The sequence below is a fragment of the Mustela nigripes genome, chromosome 5 (assembly GCF_022355385.1).
Source record: "Mustela nigripes isolate SB6536 chromosome 5, MUSNIG.SB6536, whole genome shotgun sequence".
NCBI classification, from domain to species: domain Eukaryota; kingdom Metazoa; phylum Chordata; class Mammalia; order Carnivora; family Mustelidae; genus Mustela; species Mustela nigripes.
The window spans coordinates 101932488-101949309 of NC_081561.1; positions in this window are offsets into that span (position 1 = coordinate 101932488).

The following is a 16822-nucleotide window of genomic DNA, read 5'->3' on the forward strand; positions in this document are numbered from 1 at the left end:
TCTGAGTGAAATAAGTCAAGCAGAGAGTCAATTATCATATGGTTTCACTTATTTGTGGAGCATAACAAATAGCATGGAGGACATGGGGAGTTAGAGAGGAGAAGGGAGTTGGGGGAAGTTGGAAGGGGAGGTGAACCCAACTCTAAACAACAATGTGAGGGGTTCGAATTAACGGTGGGAGGTTGTGGTACCAGGTGGTGGGTATTATAGAGGGCATGGATTGCATGGAGCACTGGGTGTGATGCAAAAATAATGAATACTGTTATGCAGAAAATAAATAAATAAATAAAAATCCTTCAGATATTTGGAGTGGCAAAGAGACAGTTTGGTCTGATATTCTCATGCATATAATCATCATGATACTATGAATATCTACAATATTGTCTCAAAGGGGTACATTTTGGAAAAAAAAACTTATATACGCCCCCAAAATCTCTTCTTCAGCAACTTTTTACTTATTCCCAGTTGACCTCCCTTCCATCAATATAACAACTCACAGCTCAAGTATATGTGGTGGTGTCATCCAAGATGGATCTAATTTCCCCTCAGGAGGTTTACAGGATTTGTGAAGCCTCTGACACCAATGACACACAAAACATCTATAGCCTTTGGACAGTTTTAGATGGACCCAGGATATACACAACAACTGGATAACAGTAACAATAAGAATATGTGTGAACTCTATTCAGATCCTGTGCTAAGTCATTACACTTCTTTTAATCTATATAACAGTCTTATTAGGTAGGTGTATAATTATAATCCATATTTTATAAAAGAAGAAACTGAAATACAGAGGCAAGATATAACTTGCCCAAAGTCACACACCTGAAGTAGTAGTCAAATTGGACATGTCAGACTATAAAGCTTTTTTTTTTTTTTTTTTTTTAAGTCTGCTATTATTCTGCTAAGTAGGTTACAGCTTTGGTTTTAGCGTGGGTTCTCCAATGTGTTTGGCTTTACTCAATCTGAGAAAAGTATTAGACGTGCATAAATCTTACATGAAGACTTGGAGAGAGATGAAGCCAAACTATCCTAAACACCAAAAATGTACAGTTTACTGTCAGGTGGCTCTAAATAACAGAAAAAATACATATATATGAGCTATTACTGGGTGAGCATTGTTAGCAGTTTATGATGTGGGATAACAAAAGGAAATATGTATTAACAAAGTTTAGTTGGTTCTGGATCTCTGCTGAGGATGGTAAATGAAATGGTACAGGATTTCCCTCCCTTCATTGTGGTTGAGGAATCCACTCAAGGAGTTCTTGGAGTCTTAGAGTATTAGGAAATTCATACCAGAATTATGAAATTAGACCAACCACCTAATTAGCCTGAATTTGAAAAAAAAAAATAAAACCAGATTCTGCTCACTCTGTGAGCACATTTTGGGAAATACATGCTGTAGGAAGGGTTTGACTCTATACTTAATTCTGACATAAATAAATAACTATTTATGTCAGAATTTGTCATATATTCATGAATTATGTCACATATTCATGAAGAAATGATGAAACCTCCTCAGTTTAAACTGCTTAAACTCTAAAGTCTGTCTCAACATCAAATGTGCTAACTAAAAAAAAACAGCCAAGTAAAATTCCAGTGTTATTTACACAAGTACAATAGATATAAAGCTGTTTTTTCCACAACAGTGGCAAGAAAATTTTGGTTACCATTCTTGCAAAAAGTCCTTCAGGTCTCCACATCTATTGTTAGTACACCTTCCAAACAATACAGCAAGCAGTCAAAATAATTTCAGTCTCATAATCTGAAGGTCCTGAATTTTTCTAATAACTGATTCAACCACATTTAACCTGAGCTTTCTGTTGGTTCTCCAATGCATGTAAACAATTTAGCCTGGCATTCAAGGTTCTGCCTGTATCTTAGTAATCCAGTTCTTCAGCTTTCCTCTTACCTAAGTAAGCAACAGTCAGCACATTTAAAAAAAAAATTATATATATTCTCATCTTAGCATCCTCATTCATGTTTTTATTTCCTTAGGGACTTAACTGCTGTCTGTATATCTAAACCTTAGTATTTACTCAAGGACTAGTTCACAAATCCCATCTTTTTATTATTTCTTTTGTGCTCATTGCAAATTTTTCTCTTCCCCTCAGAATTAATGAACTTTATTTTTTCTATTGCTTAGTATTTTTCAGTCTAATGCTATTGTATATCTTAAAATATATTCAATTCTTCTATGTTTATATTACCATTTCAAGACAATGGTGACTATGTATGGTTAATTATAATTACTTTAAAAACAATAGATGATAGAATAATTTATTTTCAGGCTCTAAACAAGGCTTTTTGAGGAGATTAAAATTTTTTTTTAATTAAATTTCTTTATTTTCAGCATAACAGTATTCATTATTTTTTCAGGAGTTTTTAATTTTGATGCAATCTGAGTAATTTTTTTAAACAAAAAAAATTAGCTTAGAAATTGTCTTAGCTAAGAAATTTGTACTTCACCAAAGCCACAAAATTTCCTCTGATGTTTTCTTCAAGAAGTTTGGATTTTACTTTTATGTGTTATGATCTGTATTAAGGTAATTTTTGTATTAAGATTGAAACTCATTTTTTCCATGTGAATATCTTGTTGTTCCAATGTGATTTTTTGGTTAGAGTTTCCTTTCGTCACTGAATTGCTTTACATTTTTCAAAGTCAGAGTCCCATAAAACTGTGAATGTATTTTTTTTTATTAATTTTTTATTTTTTATAAACATATATTTTTATCCCCAGGGGTACAGGTCTGTGAATCACCAGGTTTACACACTTCACAGCACTCACCAAATCACATACCCTCCCCAATATCCATAATCCCACCCCCTTCTCCCAACCCCACTCCTCACAGCAACCCTCAGTTTGTTTTGTGAGATTAAGACTCCCTTATGGTTTGTCTCCCTCCCAATCCCATCTTGTTTCATTTATTCTTCTCCTACCCACTTAAGCCCCCATGTTGCATCACCACTTCCTCATATCAGGGAGATCATATGATAGTTGTCTTTCTCTGCTTGACTTATTTCGCTAAGCATGATACACTCTAGTTCCATCCATGTTGTCACAAATGGCAAGATTTCATTTCTTTTGATGGCTGCATAGTATTCCATTGTGTATATATACCACATCTTCTTGATCCATTCAACTGTTGATGGACATCTAGGTTCTTTCCATAGTTTGGCTATTGTGGACATTGCTGCTATAAACATTCGGGTGCATGTGCCCCTTTGGATCACTATGTTTGTATCTTAAGGGTAAATACCCAATAGTGCAATTGCTGGGTCATAGGGCAGTTCTATTTTCAACATTTTGAGGAACCTCCATGCTGTTTTCCAGAGTGGCTGCACCAGCTTGCATTCCCACCAACAGTGGAGGAGGGTTCCCCTTTCTCCGCATCCTCGCCAGCATCTGTCACTTCCTGACTTGTTGATTTTAGCCATTCTGACTGGTGTGAGGTGATATCTCATTGTGGTTTTGATTTGTATTTCCCTGATGCCGAGTGATATGGAGCACTTTTTCATGAGGAAGACACAAAGAAATGGAAAAATGTTCCATGCTCCTGGATTGGAAGAACAAATATTGTGAAAATGTCTATGCTACCTAAAGCAATCTACACATTTAATGCAATTCCCATCAAAGTACCATCCATCTTTTTCAAAGAAATGGAACAAATAATGCTAAAATTTATATGGAACCAGAAAAGACCTCGAATAGCCAAAGGGATATTGAAAAAGAAAGCCAACGTTGGTGGCATCACAATTCCGGACTTCAAGCTCTATTACAAAGCTGTCATCATCAAGACAGCATGGTAGTGGCACAAAAACAGAAACATAGATCAATGAAACAGAATAGAGAGCCCAGAAATAGACCCTCAACTCTATGGCCAACTAATCTTCGACAAAGCAGGAAAGAATGTCCAATGGAAAAAAGACAGCCTCTTCAATAAATGGTGCTGGGAAAATTGGACAGCCACATGCAGAAAAATGAAATTGGACCATTTCCTTACACCACACACAAAAATAGACTCAATATGGTTGAAGGACCTCAATGTGCAAAAGGAATCCATCAAAATCCTTGAGGAGAACACAGGCAGCAACCTCTTCGACCTCTGCCGCAGCAACATCTTCCTAGGAACAACGCAAAAGGCAAGGGAAGCAAGGGCAAAAATGAACTATTGGGATTTCATCAAGATCAAAAGCTTTTGCACAGCAAAGGAAACAGTTAACAAAATCAAAAGACAACTGACAGAATGGGAGAAGATATTTGCAAACGACATATCAGATAAAGGACTAGTGTCCAGAATCTATAAAGAACTTAGCAAACTCAACACCCAAAGAACAAATAATCCAATCAAGAAATGGGCAGAGGACATGAACAGACATTTCTGCAAAGAAGACATCCAGATGGCCAACAGACACATGAAAAACTGTGAATGTATTTTTGTATTCTATATTCTATTTCATTAATCTGTTTGTCTATCTTGTTGAACACTACACTACCTAAAGAGCAGTAGCTTAAATAACTATAGCAATCAGCTCATTTTAGTCCTTCAACTTTGTTCATTTTTCCAAGGTTGTTTAGACTTTATCCTTTGTATTTCCATATGGATTTTGGAAGGCTTGGCAATTTATATTTAAAAAATGGATTTTGATTGAGATTTTATTAATTCTATAGTTCAATTTGGGGAGAATTGACATCATGAAAATATTGTACATGAGCCTAGTGTATTGCTCTATTTATTATATGATTAATTTCTGTTGGCAATGTTTTGTAATTTTCACTACATAAATATTTCATGACTTTTGTCAAAAATCACCCCTACTTTCGTATTTTTGATGCTATTGTAAGTGGTATTAGTGACTATTTTTTAATTCGTGATTGTTAATTGCTAGTATATAAATACAATTGATTTTTACCTATTGATCTTGTGCCTCATTTAATAAACCTTGATTAACTCACTATTTCTGGTAGCACTTTTCTTAATTGCTTTGTACATTCTGCATACACATTCCTGTCATGTATGAAAAGTGACAGTTGTACTTCTTCCTTTCCAATTTGGGTGAATTTTATTTCTTTTCTTGCTTTCTTTCACTTGCTAGTCCCTTTGGTACAACATTAAGTAGGAGAGAATTGATATCCCTGTCTTGTTCCTGAACTTAGGGGGAAAGCATTCAGTTTGTCACCATTAAGTATAATGTTAAGTATAAAGTTTCCTCATAGGTGTCCCTTTTAGGTTAAAAAGTTTCTTCCTATTTCTACTTTGCTGTGAGTTTTTATCTGGAATAGGTATTGGATTTTCTTAAATACTTTACCTGTACTTACTTAGATGATTATATCTTGGATTTGTTGGTTTTTGTTTGTTAATATAGTAAATTACATTGATTGATCTTCAAATTTTTTTTTTTTTAAGATTTTATTTATTTGTCAGAGAGAGTGCAATCACAAGTAGGGAGAGAGGCAGGCAGAGAGAAAGGGGGAAGTAGGCTCCCTGTGGGGCAGAAAGCCTGATGCAGGGTTCAATCCCAGGACCCTGAGATTATGACCTGAGCTGAAGGCAGAGACTTAACCCCCTGAGCCACCCAGGAGCCCCAGATTCATTTTCAAATCTTAAATCAACTTTGCATTCCTAGGATAAATCCCATCTGGTCATTAAATATTTTTTTGTTTTGTTTTGTTTTATAAACATATAATGTATTATTGAACTATTAGTTTTTTTTAAATTGTATTTGATTCACTAAGATTTTATTTAGAAATTTTCTTCTATATTCTTAAGAAATATTGGTCTGTGGTTTTCTGATTTGGGTATCAGGGTAATCCTGGCCTCAAAGAATCAGTTAGGAAGTACTACTTCCTCTTCAATTTTCTGGAAGAGTTTTTGTAGAATTGATACTAGTTTTTTCTTAGTTAGTTTTTTTTTTTTTTTTTTTAATAGAATGTACCGGGCAAAACATGTACTCTTGGGGTTTCTTTGTGCAAAGTTTTTTGTTGTTAAACTCAGTTTCAGTTGCTCTAAGGGATGTAATTCAGATTATCTATTTCTTCTTGAGTTAGCCTGAGTGAGCAAGGTAAAGTAGCTTGTATCTTTCAAGGAATATGTCTATTTTAGTTACGCTATTGTAGTTATTAGCATAAAGTTGTTCATAATCTCTTATTGTCTTTTAATATTTGTTGTACCTGTATTGATGTCACCTTTCTTAGTCCTGATATTGCTCATTTGTGTCTTCTCTCTTTTTTCCTGATATCTCAGTCTAGAAGTTTATTAATTTCATTGCATTTCTCAAAGAACTAGATTTAAGCTTTTATTTAGTTTCTCTATTGTTTTAATTTTTAATAAAAAAAAAATCCATTGATTTGACTCTGGTTCTGGATGGCAATTTTTGTCTCTCACTATTTAAAAGAAATTTTTGTTTTGCTATCTTCTCATTTCTATTGTCTACAATAGGACGTACACTTTCATCCTTATCTTTATTCTTCTGTATATAATATGTCTCTATTCTCTCACTGCATTTAAGATTTTCTGCTTCTCACTGGTTTTGAGAATTTAATTGTGATGGCTGTGGTATAGTTTTCTGCATGTTTCTTGTACTTTGGGATTCTTGGATTTGTGTACTTACAGATTATTTTTCAAATTAAAAAAATGTCCATTAGTTTTCTTTTCTTTTTTTTTCTTTTAGCCTCCCTCCTTCTTTCATGGTACAAATTATACACATACCAATGCATTTGAATTTTTCCCACATTTCATTAATGCTATCTTCATGTCTGAATTTCATCTTGGATAGTTCTATCACTATATCATCAAGCTCATTTATCTTTTCTTCTGTAATGTCTAATGTCTACTCTGGCATTAATTCCATCAGTGTATTTTTTTAAAATCTCAGTTGTAATTTTCATTTGTAGAAGTTTATTTTTTTATATCTCTCATATCTGTATTTAACATATGCAATATGTTTATAACTCATGCTTTATATTCTTACCTGTTATTTAACATTTGTGTCAGTTCTGGCTTGGTTTTGATTGATTGACCCTCATTCTGGGTCATATTTTACTGCTTTGTTGCTACCTAGTAATTCTTATTAGGTGCTAAATGAGAATTTTATTCTGTTTGGTACTGAATATTTTTGTATTACCATAAGTGTTGTTGAGCTTTGTTTTAGGATGGAGGGAAATTACATGAAAAAAAAGTTGGGTTTTTTTTTTGTTGTTGTTTTGCTTTTAATATTTGTTAGGCAAGACTAGGACAGTTATTCTTCTATAGCTAATTATTCCCCACTCTTGAGGGAAGACCATCTTGTGCATTTTACCTGGTGACCCATGAATATTGAGGTTTTTCTGTCTGGTTAGTGAGAACAGGTATGATTCCTTTTCCTGTATGAATGCTGAGAAATGTTATCTCTACCTTTTTTGGTAATTTTTTCCCCCTGGCTTGGGTAGTTGCCTCACACAGATTTGTGATCACATCTCAACTGGATACTCAAGATGGATCCTCTTCAAAACCAGATCTCTCTCTGTGACTCTGATACCTTTTCCTGGGAACTCTAGATGCCTTGTTCTCCCCAGAGTTTCAGCTCTGTTTTCTCACCTAAAAGAGTTTCCAGTCTCTCTGTATTCCTTCCTGCACTGTGACCTAAAAAGTCTCCCAAATTAACATATGGGGCAATTGTAGGTCTCGTTTGTTTGTTTCCCCTTTTGCAGAGATCAGTGGTTTTCCTTGGGTGATGCATGTAGTATCCCATAAACCCTTTCTCATATGCTTTGTCCATTTTTGGTTATTTCAGGCAACAAGATAAATTTAGATTCTTTTACTATTTGGTCAGAATTGGGAATCCAAAATAGTTTTTAGACTAAGTATCCTGTAAGAAAATGAAATACACGTTATCATTTTGTCTGAAATTTACTCATACGTAAAAAATACCATGGTTCTTGCTTGTTATAAGAATGATGGTAAACAATTTTTTCTTAAGAAACCTTGAAAATAATTGCAGTCTCATACACATAGCCTAAAAGAAATCAGAGTGGAGCAAATGAGAATCAGGCAACAGGCTAATGATGAAAATCTTAAAATATTTAGTCTGTTTCTTTTCTTTTTTTCTTTTTTTTTTTTTTTGTCTGGTTTTCATGCTAATCTGAGTTTGTGCAAGATTCTAAATCTAGTTGGGATAGAGAGATTCTTCTGTTCCTTTTAACTCTTCATATGGTTAGGATCTAAGGTAGGGAAATGTAGTATAGATGAACTGAAATGATAAATGACATAGGTCAAATAGATTATTTGAGGTCATGATCCATTTTTGAGAATTATTTGTGATCTTACATTAAAATAATTTTATACTACAGGATGTTTCAATTACTAATGAAATCAACATAGTCCCACATTCTAGAAACGTCAGTTCTTTTACTGTCTTGGTAGAAGTATAGGTGATGTGGCTGACATTTGAAGGCAGAAGTTCATGGAAAGGCCAGTAATGGTGCCACAGATAAGAAACACCATAGATATGAGGAAGGAACCAAAATGGTAACACACTCTGAACCTAAATCCATCTCTTTCTCAGCTAAGAGCCCTTGTGCTGTGGCCATAAGATAAATGTGATTGAAGCTTTGATGGAGTATTGATATCAGTATCTTATTTTGTAGAGTGTGTTTTGCCATATGGTTTCCATTCTGATAATCTATTCTTATTCTCCTCTGAGAAACTATCATTGTGGATAAATATTTAAATTTTTCCTTCATCCAGTTCATTACTTAGGTCTGAATGGTCCTGGTTACATTTGCCTATTTAAGTTAAAAGGGTTGAACTTGGGGTATGAAAATTTCATGCTCAGAGTTTTTCAGAACCATAGAAAAGTATCACCCTTTCAGAGATGAGGGGAAGGAAGAAAAATGAATGTGCTGAAATGTCAACCCAGGCTTTGGACTGTGTAAGGGTAGCCTGCCATATGTGCTGCTTTCCAAGTTTGTCCCTCCTACTGAATCTGTGTTTTGAATTATTTTCCCCACGATGTGTTAGTTCTTTTTTCCAAGTTGAACCTTATTTTATTTTCCTTGCTAGGGCCCATTTTATTATTCCAACATTTCCCATTTTAGTATCATCTGCAGAATTCATTTAGACCCTGTTTACTTCCTTGCTGAAGTCTTTGAGACAGAGTGGGACCAGCCCTGGTTCAGGCCATGCATTCCCTCTCTTCCATGCAGCCCTCATCATCCACACTGGCCCACATAAAGGAGAATTTAATATGCTACAAGTTTTCCCTCTGGAAGGTGATTTCTTAGGCTTCCCTAAAACATAAAACTGAAGTGGAAAATGGGAAGAATAATAACAGTATGTTTGCCTTTGCAGCTTGGGAATAGAACAATCAATAAATATTTATTAATCTTCACTCAACACATGTCCAGACCTTGGCTAAGTAGTGTGAGTGATATAAAAGGGGGAAAACCTTGTCCCCTTCCTTGAAAAAAATGTAATGTAATTTAGCAAAAAAAAAACATAAACACATACAAATATATAAATGCGGTTCTGGAGCAATGAGAAGATACTGTGCATGGATACACTTATGAGAGATGCAAAATGGAATTGCCCAAAGAGTGGAAAATACGCACATGGATCATAAAGCTCTGGAAATATTTTGCAGGGGTGGAAGAGCTTATAGGCCAAGTATTTATCCATAAATTCATACTGTTCTATTCCAGGTATTTATTGAGCATCTACTGTATGACTGGAATTCTCCCCCGGGAGAGAGAGTAACAGGCACAACCTATGCCATCACTAAGCTTTCAGCTGACAAGAAGCAATCATAATACAGTGTGATAGGAGCTACCAACACTTTTTATTCTGGGATGCTTTCCCTGATACGAATAGCCAGGAAGGCAAGATATGATAATGCTTGGGTTGTTGAATTCGTAACTTCTTGACTCATTTATTCACTTACTCACCTTGAGTGTTTACTCTGTGTAAAAAATTAGACTAGACATTATTCAAACATGAAGAAGAATTGGACTTGGACCCTTACATCAAGATTTTGATAGAATATAGACAAAAATGCTTAAAATACATAATGCAAAGTAGAAAATGATTGTTTTGTTTTTACTTGGCTTACATCTCAGTAGGCAACATAAACCTAAGATAATTCAAAAACATTTGTGTTATATGGGAAGGAGGTTTTAGTTGGGAGGAGGAGCCATAGTGAGTGTTTGGTGAAAATCTTGCCTTACCCTGTGAGCTACCAACCATGCCATCTCTCCATCTGACTATTTAAATAGCATGGTTAATAATCTGAAAAGTATGAGAGCAGCAGCAGTAGCTGGAGTAACTGGATATATTCAGGCGCCTTAGTTAATTATTGTAAATTGCAGAATCTCATTTAATCTTTCTCACAATCCCATGAGATAGCAGATATTATTTTCCATAATTCACATGAAGAAATCTGAGCCTTAGAAACTAACGAGGCCCCTCCCAGCTAGTAGGGGCTGAGCACAAACTCAAACTTAAGCATGTCTAAGTCTATGGTCAAAACTCAAGAAGTAATCATTGTCATGAGACCAAAAAGTTCTGGCTTTGTACAGTGGCCAAAGGCAATTGTTCTGAACCGCAGGCGCACATTAGAAACACCCAGGAAGCTTAAAAATACCATTGTTTAAATCCAATATAATCAGAATCTCTAGGGGTAGATTTCAAGCATCAGAATTTCTTAAAGCTCCCCTGGTGATCCAAATAGCAGCCAGGCTTGAGAATAAATGTCTTTAGATCTTCCCCAGAGCAAAGGAGTAAAGTAAGAATCTGAAAAACAATAAAAAATACATTAACTGTATTATATATAATTTCTGTGGTTATGCTCCGAATTCATATGTACATTCATAAGTAAATTCTGTAGAGCTAAAACTTACCCCAGGAAAAATCAAATTCCCTGTTGCTGTGAATTGTCCTGCTGTAGGCAAAATCCACACCCTTTAGAGAGATTATGACTTTCCACCAAGTGCTCCAAGAAATCAAAATGTTTGTGTCTTCCTTGCCCCAGTGGGTCTAACATATTTTTGTGTATCAGCACTCCATGGTGTATCTACAAATTATTGAAAATACTTTTCTCTAAGTAGAAAAAAAGGACCACTTCTTTCAGAATATGGGAGGTCTAGAAGACCCAACATCAGACGAAGTTCCTTCAAATAAATATTGAGCTCCCTTTAGAGCCATCCTATGGTTTCCCCTTGCCTTTCCTTGGCACACACCTCTGATATACATATGATATAAGCTCAAGAAAAAAATTCAAACATATATATAAGAGGTTGTGTATGAAAAATAATCTGTCCTGAATGTTACCGATGATCCATAGACAAATAGTATTTTCCTATATCCAATGGCTGTCTTAGCTTAGAATTTTAAAACACATCCTGATTTATTCATTTGACAGGTAAAGTGAAAGAGTTAAGCTATATATATTCAGGGATATACTGGAAATGAGAAAGCAGGTGGGAACATCTCTATATTGGGGTTATCAAATATTAAGTTTTCAACAATTCCCTTCATGAAAACTTTGCTTGGCAGATCAAAAATTAAAACTTATTCCTTGATGAAGTTAAGAGATCAGGGATAATTGCTGGTAAATATATCAAATTTATCAAATTATATAAAATATAAAATTTCTTTTAAAAGTTAATGTCAGGGACACCTGGGTGGCTTAGTTGGTTAAATGTCCAACTCTTGATTTTGGCTCAAGACATGATCTCACGGTGGTGAGATCCATCCCCATGTCAGACTCCTTGCTGAGCATGGAGTCTGCTTGGGATTCTCTCTTCCTTCCACCCTCCCCCATCGTGTGTGTGTGTGTGTGTGTGTGTGTGTGGTCTCTTGTAAATAAATAAATCTTTAAACATTTTTTTAAACATTAAATTCAATGTCAGGCTTAAAATAATACCTTTCTCTTTAAACATCCCTATATTCACATTTTGTACATTTTCCTAAATGTTACAAATAAATTTTATGTTTTAAAGATGTCAATTAATTCATCCAGTGAATTACAGGTTTCTAGATCTTGAGCCAATGCTTTTACTTGACAATCGAAATTTGTTCCTGGAGTATTATTATTTTAGGCCAACTAAAGCTAATGACCTTTCTGCTCTCCAAGTTTCAAGCCACAGATTTCGGGAACAGAGACCAATGAAATGTGTATCCTATGTTCCAGCAGGCAAAAGTAGCAAAGAGTTTTTCCTGTGGCTAGTAAAGGGCATGTTTCTTAATAAGAAAATGACTGAGCACTGTAAGACATCAAGTCATTTCCTGGCCTGTGTTTTACATGTGGCTTTCTATTATTATCTGATACCCTGACTTCGCACCCTTGATATGTCTGGACTTCATCTCCTACTGCATTCTAAATCTGCACTTCTACCTTTTTCCTCTACCTGTGAATTCATCTCCTTGCTTTCCATTTCTGACAAATATTGAAAGGCAATGGAGGATGTAGGAAATGGGAGCACTAATCCAAAAGGAAATTTCTTCAAAGGAAACTGAAATACATTGTTATTACTTTAGTTTTTAAGCAGGGTTCTGGTATCAGTCTCTGCGCTACCAAGTTGTCAACTGGCATTGCTTTTTGTTTATAGTCCCACAGGGAGCCCACTCCTTCCTTTCCTGCCATCAGTCGTTTATAGTTTGGCCCACCACTTCTCTATATAATCTCCAGCAGTGTTTTTCTTTTTTCTTTTTTTTATTTTAATATTGTTTTCCTGTGGTTTTTTTTTTTTTTAAGATTTTATTTATTTATTTGACAGACAGAGATCACAAGTAGGCAGAGAGGCAGACAGAGAGAGAGGAGGAAGCAGGCTCCCTGCTGAGCAGAGAGCCCTTTGTGAGCAGGTCAATCCCAGGACCCAGGGATCATGACCTGAGCTGAAGGCAGAGGTTTTAACCCACTGAGTCACCCAGGCACCCCCTCCAGCAGTGCTTTTCTGTGAAATAAAGGAACTCAGAAACTGAATAAAAGACAGGGGAATGGATGAAGCAGAGACGGTACATGCATATATACCTTCTTTCCCCCCTCCTTTCTTAACTAGCTCCATTTTTTTATATTTGACTTCTTGTTCTTAAACATTTTGGCTTTATTCTTCCTAAAAGATCGCTGGTTTTTAATTTATTTCCAATTTATAAAATGGGTCCATGGCAGTAAAGATAGATCACAAGGGCCATTTATAACTAATAGAAATGATGAGTGACATTGAAATGGATGAGTACAAATTATTCTTCATATATCCTTTAATTAATCATCAACTTACTGGGGGCTATGGTAATGGCCATGAGGTGTAAATAGAAATAAAATCATCTTACACCAAGATGTTATAGTTTTCTGGAATTTGTAATACATTCCCATTCAAATATCAAAAAGAAGTAGTATAATGTAGTGGAGAGAATACTGGAGTAAGTGACAGAGAAAGTCAGAGCTACCCCAACATCATAGTTTCCCAGTAAAAACCTGTTATAAACAGAACTATGCCCCTCACAAATTCATATGTGGAAACTCTAATCCCCAAAGTAACTGTAGTTGAAAGCAGGGTCTTTTTTTTTTAAATTTTTTATTTTTTATAAACATATATTTTTATCCCCAGGGGTACAGGTCCGTGAATCGCCAGGTCCACACACCCCACAGCACTCACCAAAGCACACCCCCCCAATGTCCACAACCCCACCCCCCTTCTCCCAACCCCCCTCCCTCCAGCAGCCCTCAGTTTGTTTTGTGAGACTAAGAGTCACTTATGGTTTGTCTCCCTCCCAATCCCATCTTGTTTCATTGATTCTTCTCCTACCCACTTAAGCCCCCATGTTGCATCACCATTTCCTCATATCAGGGAGATCATATGATAGTTGTCTTTCTCGAAAGCAGGGTCTTTTAAGAGATAATAAAGGGTAAATGAAGTTTTAAGGATGGGACTTTAATCCGAAATGATTTATATCTTTCTAAGAAGAGGAAGAGACACCAGGGATACGCAGAAGAAAGACCATGTAAAGACTGCAAGGAGGCAGCCACATGCAAGCCAAGGAGAGAGGTTTCAGGAGAAAAAAACCCGCTTCCTGAAATACTGTCTTTGTTTTCTCTGACAGTTCTTGGTTGTTTATTCTTGACTCTTTCCCAAGCAATGTTGTTGGAGCATGTTGGAATCTGCTTCAGGTCTTCTCCCAATTTTCTGAGAGTTCTGGATCACCTTGCACACTCCTATGACATCAGTAACCACTGATTTATAGCTGGTGGATCACTATACCCAGATTTCTGGTGCAGATCTTTCTTTTTTTCTTTTTTCTTTAATTCCAGCTTTATGGGTGAATAATTGACACAGAAAATTGTAAAGTATTTACAGTGTATATCATGGTAATTTGATATATGTATACACTGTGAAAGAATTCTTCCCACCTAGTTAATTAACACATTACCTCACATATTTATCTCTCTTCTTTTGATAAATACTTTTAAGTATTTAGGGAGTAAAGAACTTAAGAGAGTACTTAGCAAATTTCAATTATACAGTGCAGTGTTATCAACTACAGTCATCATCTTATACATGGATCCTAAGACATTGTTCATCTTATACCTAGAAGTTTGTATCCTTTTACCAACCTATTTTCCCCCAGCCCTTCATCTGCCACAACCACTTTCTATCCTGTTTCTGAGTTTGACTTTTTTTTAGACTCAACAGATAAGTGATACCATGCAATATTTATCTTTCTCTATCTGTCTCATTTCACTTAGCATAATGCTTCAAGATCCATCCATGTTATCACAAATGACAGAATTTCTTACTTTCTCATGGTTGAATATTTCATGGTAAATATACACCACAACTTCTTTATCCATTCTTCTGTCAAGGGACACTTAACTTTGTTTCCATACTGTGACTATTGAGAATAATGCCATAATGAACTGGGAATATAGATATCTATTTGGTATCCTATTTTCATTTCCCTTGGGTGTATACCTAAAAGTGGGATTGCTGGATCATATGGTAGTCCTACTTTTAATTTTTTGAGGAACCTTCATACTGTCTTCCATAGTGGCTGTACCAATTTACATTCCCACCAATAGTGCACAAGGGTTCCTCTTTTTCCATGTCCTCACAACACTTATTTCTTCTCTTTTTGATAATAGCCATTATAACAGGTATGAGGTTAGAGTTCACTCTAGTTTTGCATTTTCCTGATGATTAGTGAAGTTGGATATCTTTCATATACCTATTGGCCATTTTATGTCTTCTTTGGAAAGATGTCTGTTCAGTTCCTCTGCCTGTATTTAAATTGGATTGTTTTTTGATTTTTTTTTTTTTTTTTTTTGCTATTGAGTGGATGAGTTCTTTAAATTTTTGGAAAATAACTTCTTCTCAGATAAAAGATTTGCAGATATTTCTCTGTAGGTTGAGCCTTAGTTGTGTAGTTTCTTCCTTGATATCTCTACTGTTTTTCAGTTGCCTAAAATTGAAAATATTCAGAAACAAACTAAACTTATGTTTATTTGTTTAATGTCTCCTATTTCCTTGGAACTTCCATCTACTCATATTCTTTAAGAAGACCCCCTGGGTATTATCTCTGGTTCCCTTTTCTCCCTCAATCCCCATAAGCAACCAGTAACAAAGTTTTATGGATTCATCTTTAAAATACATGAGAGACTATGGACTCTGAAAAACAATCTGAGGGGTTTGAAGCAGCGGGGGGGGGGGGGTGGGAGGTTGGGAGAACCAGGTGGTGGGTATTAGAGAGGGCACGGATTGCATGGAGCACTGGGTGTGGTGCAAAAACGGAATACTGTTATGCTGAAAATAAAACAAACAAACAAAAAAAAACATATGTCTTGAGACTATATTTATCTTTTTCCCTAGGATCATCATACTCGTATGTATGGGCAGATATGCATTATCTGTTTTATGTATATTGTATGATATTCAGAGTGATATTAAATATTAACATTTTAAATGTATTAGTGATTTGGAAATTTCAACCCATAAATCTACAGTTACATTGGGAAAGCACTAAAATTGGAATTTTACTTTCTTTTCAAATCATTTTTATTTTTCAAGCCTCCAGTGTTTCTCTTGCAAAATTCATTTAGTATCTATTGATTCTTACATTCCTGAAAAATCTTTCCATGGTCATGATTTCCAGATTCTACTCTAATGTCACCCTCTGCAAATTTTACTAGATCTTTTTATATTTGAATATTTCTGTATTCCTGACCTTTTCTCCATGTAGACTTGCCTGATTTAATACAAAAATGAATTATATTTGGAAAAGGTTGTATGGGTTATCTTACAACAATCCTATCTCCAGTTACATGGTTTTCTAGCCTTAACTTGAGCACTTTCAGGAACTTGGCACTCTTTATTGCTAAAAAAATTCTTCTTAGAGTTTAAAAGGTTTTACTCTTATTACTCTTTGTTATTAACATCTATCTGCTTGTCCTAGATATTTTCTCATATGGCAAAACTGGTTGTCCATAAGGCAATACTTCTAATTTTTTAAATTAATTCAAACAGTTGAAAATGGACTTGAAATATTTGCTGCTTACATTTTTTCTAATTTATGACTTATTCTCTAAACATTCAATTAATAAACATATTAGATAATAAATAGTTATAATAATTAGAATTTTGTATTTCTTAATCTATGTTTCCCCCCACACACATGCCCTTTTAATGTCAATGTAATGTTGTTTTATGTAGATGATATTCCCTACCCAGTGCTCTGTATTTTAGACTAAAAGTTTTTAGTTCTCAAATGGGTCCCATTACTAAGGTTTTGGATTCTGCTATGTTCTGGCTGTTCTCAGGATACTCTTTTGTTTGCCAATGTCTCTCCCAAAGTAA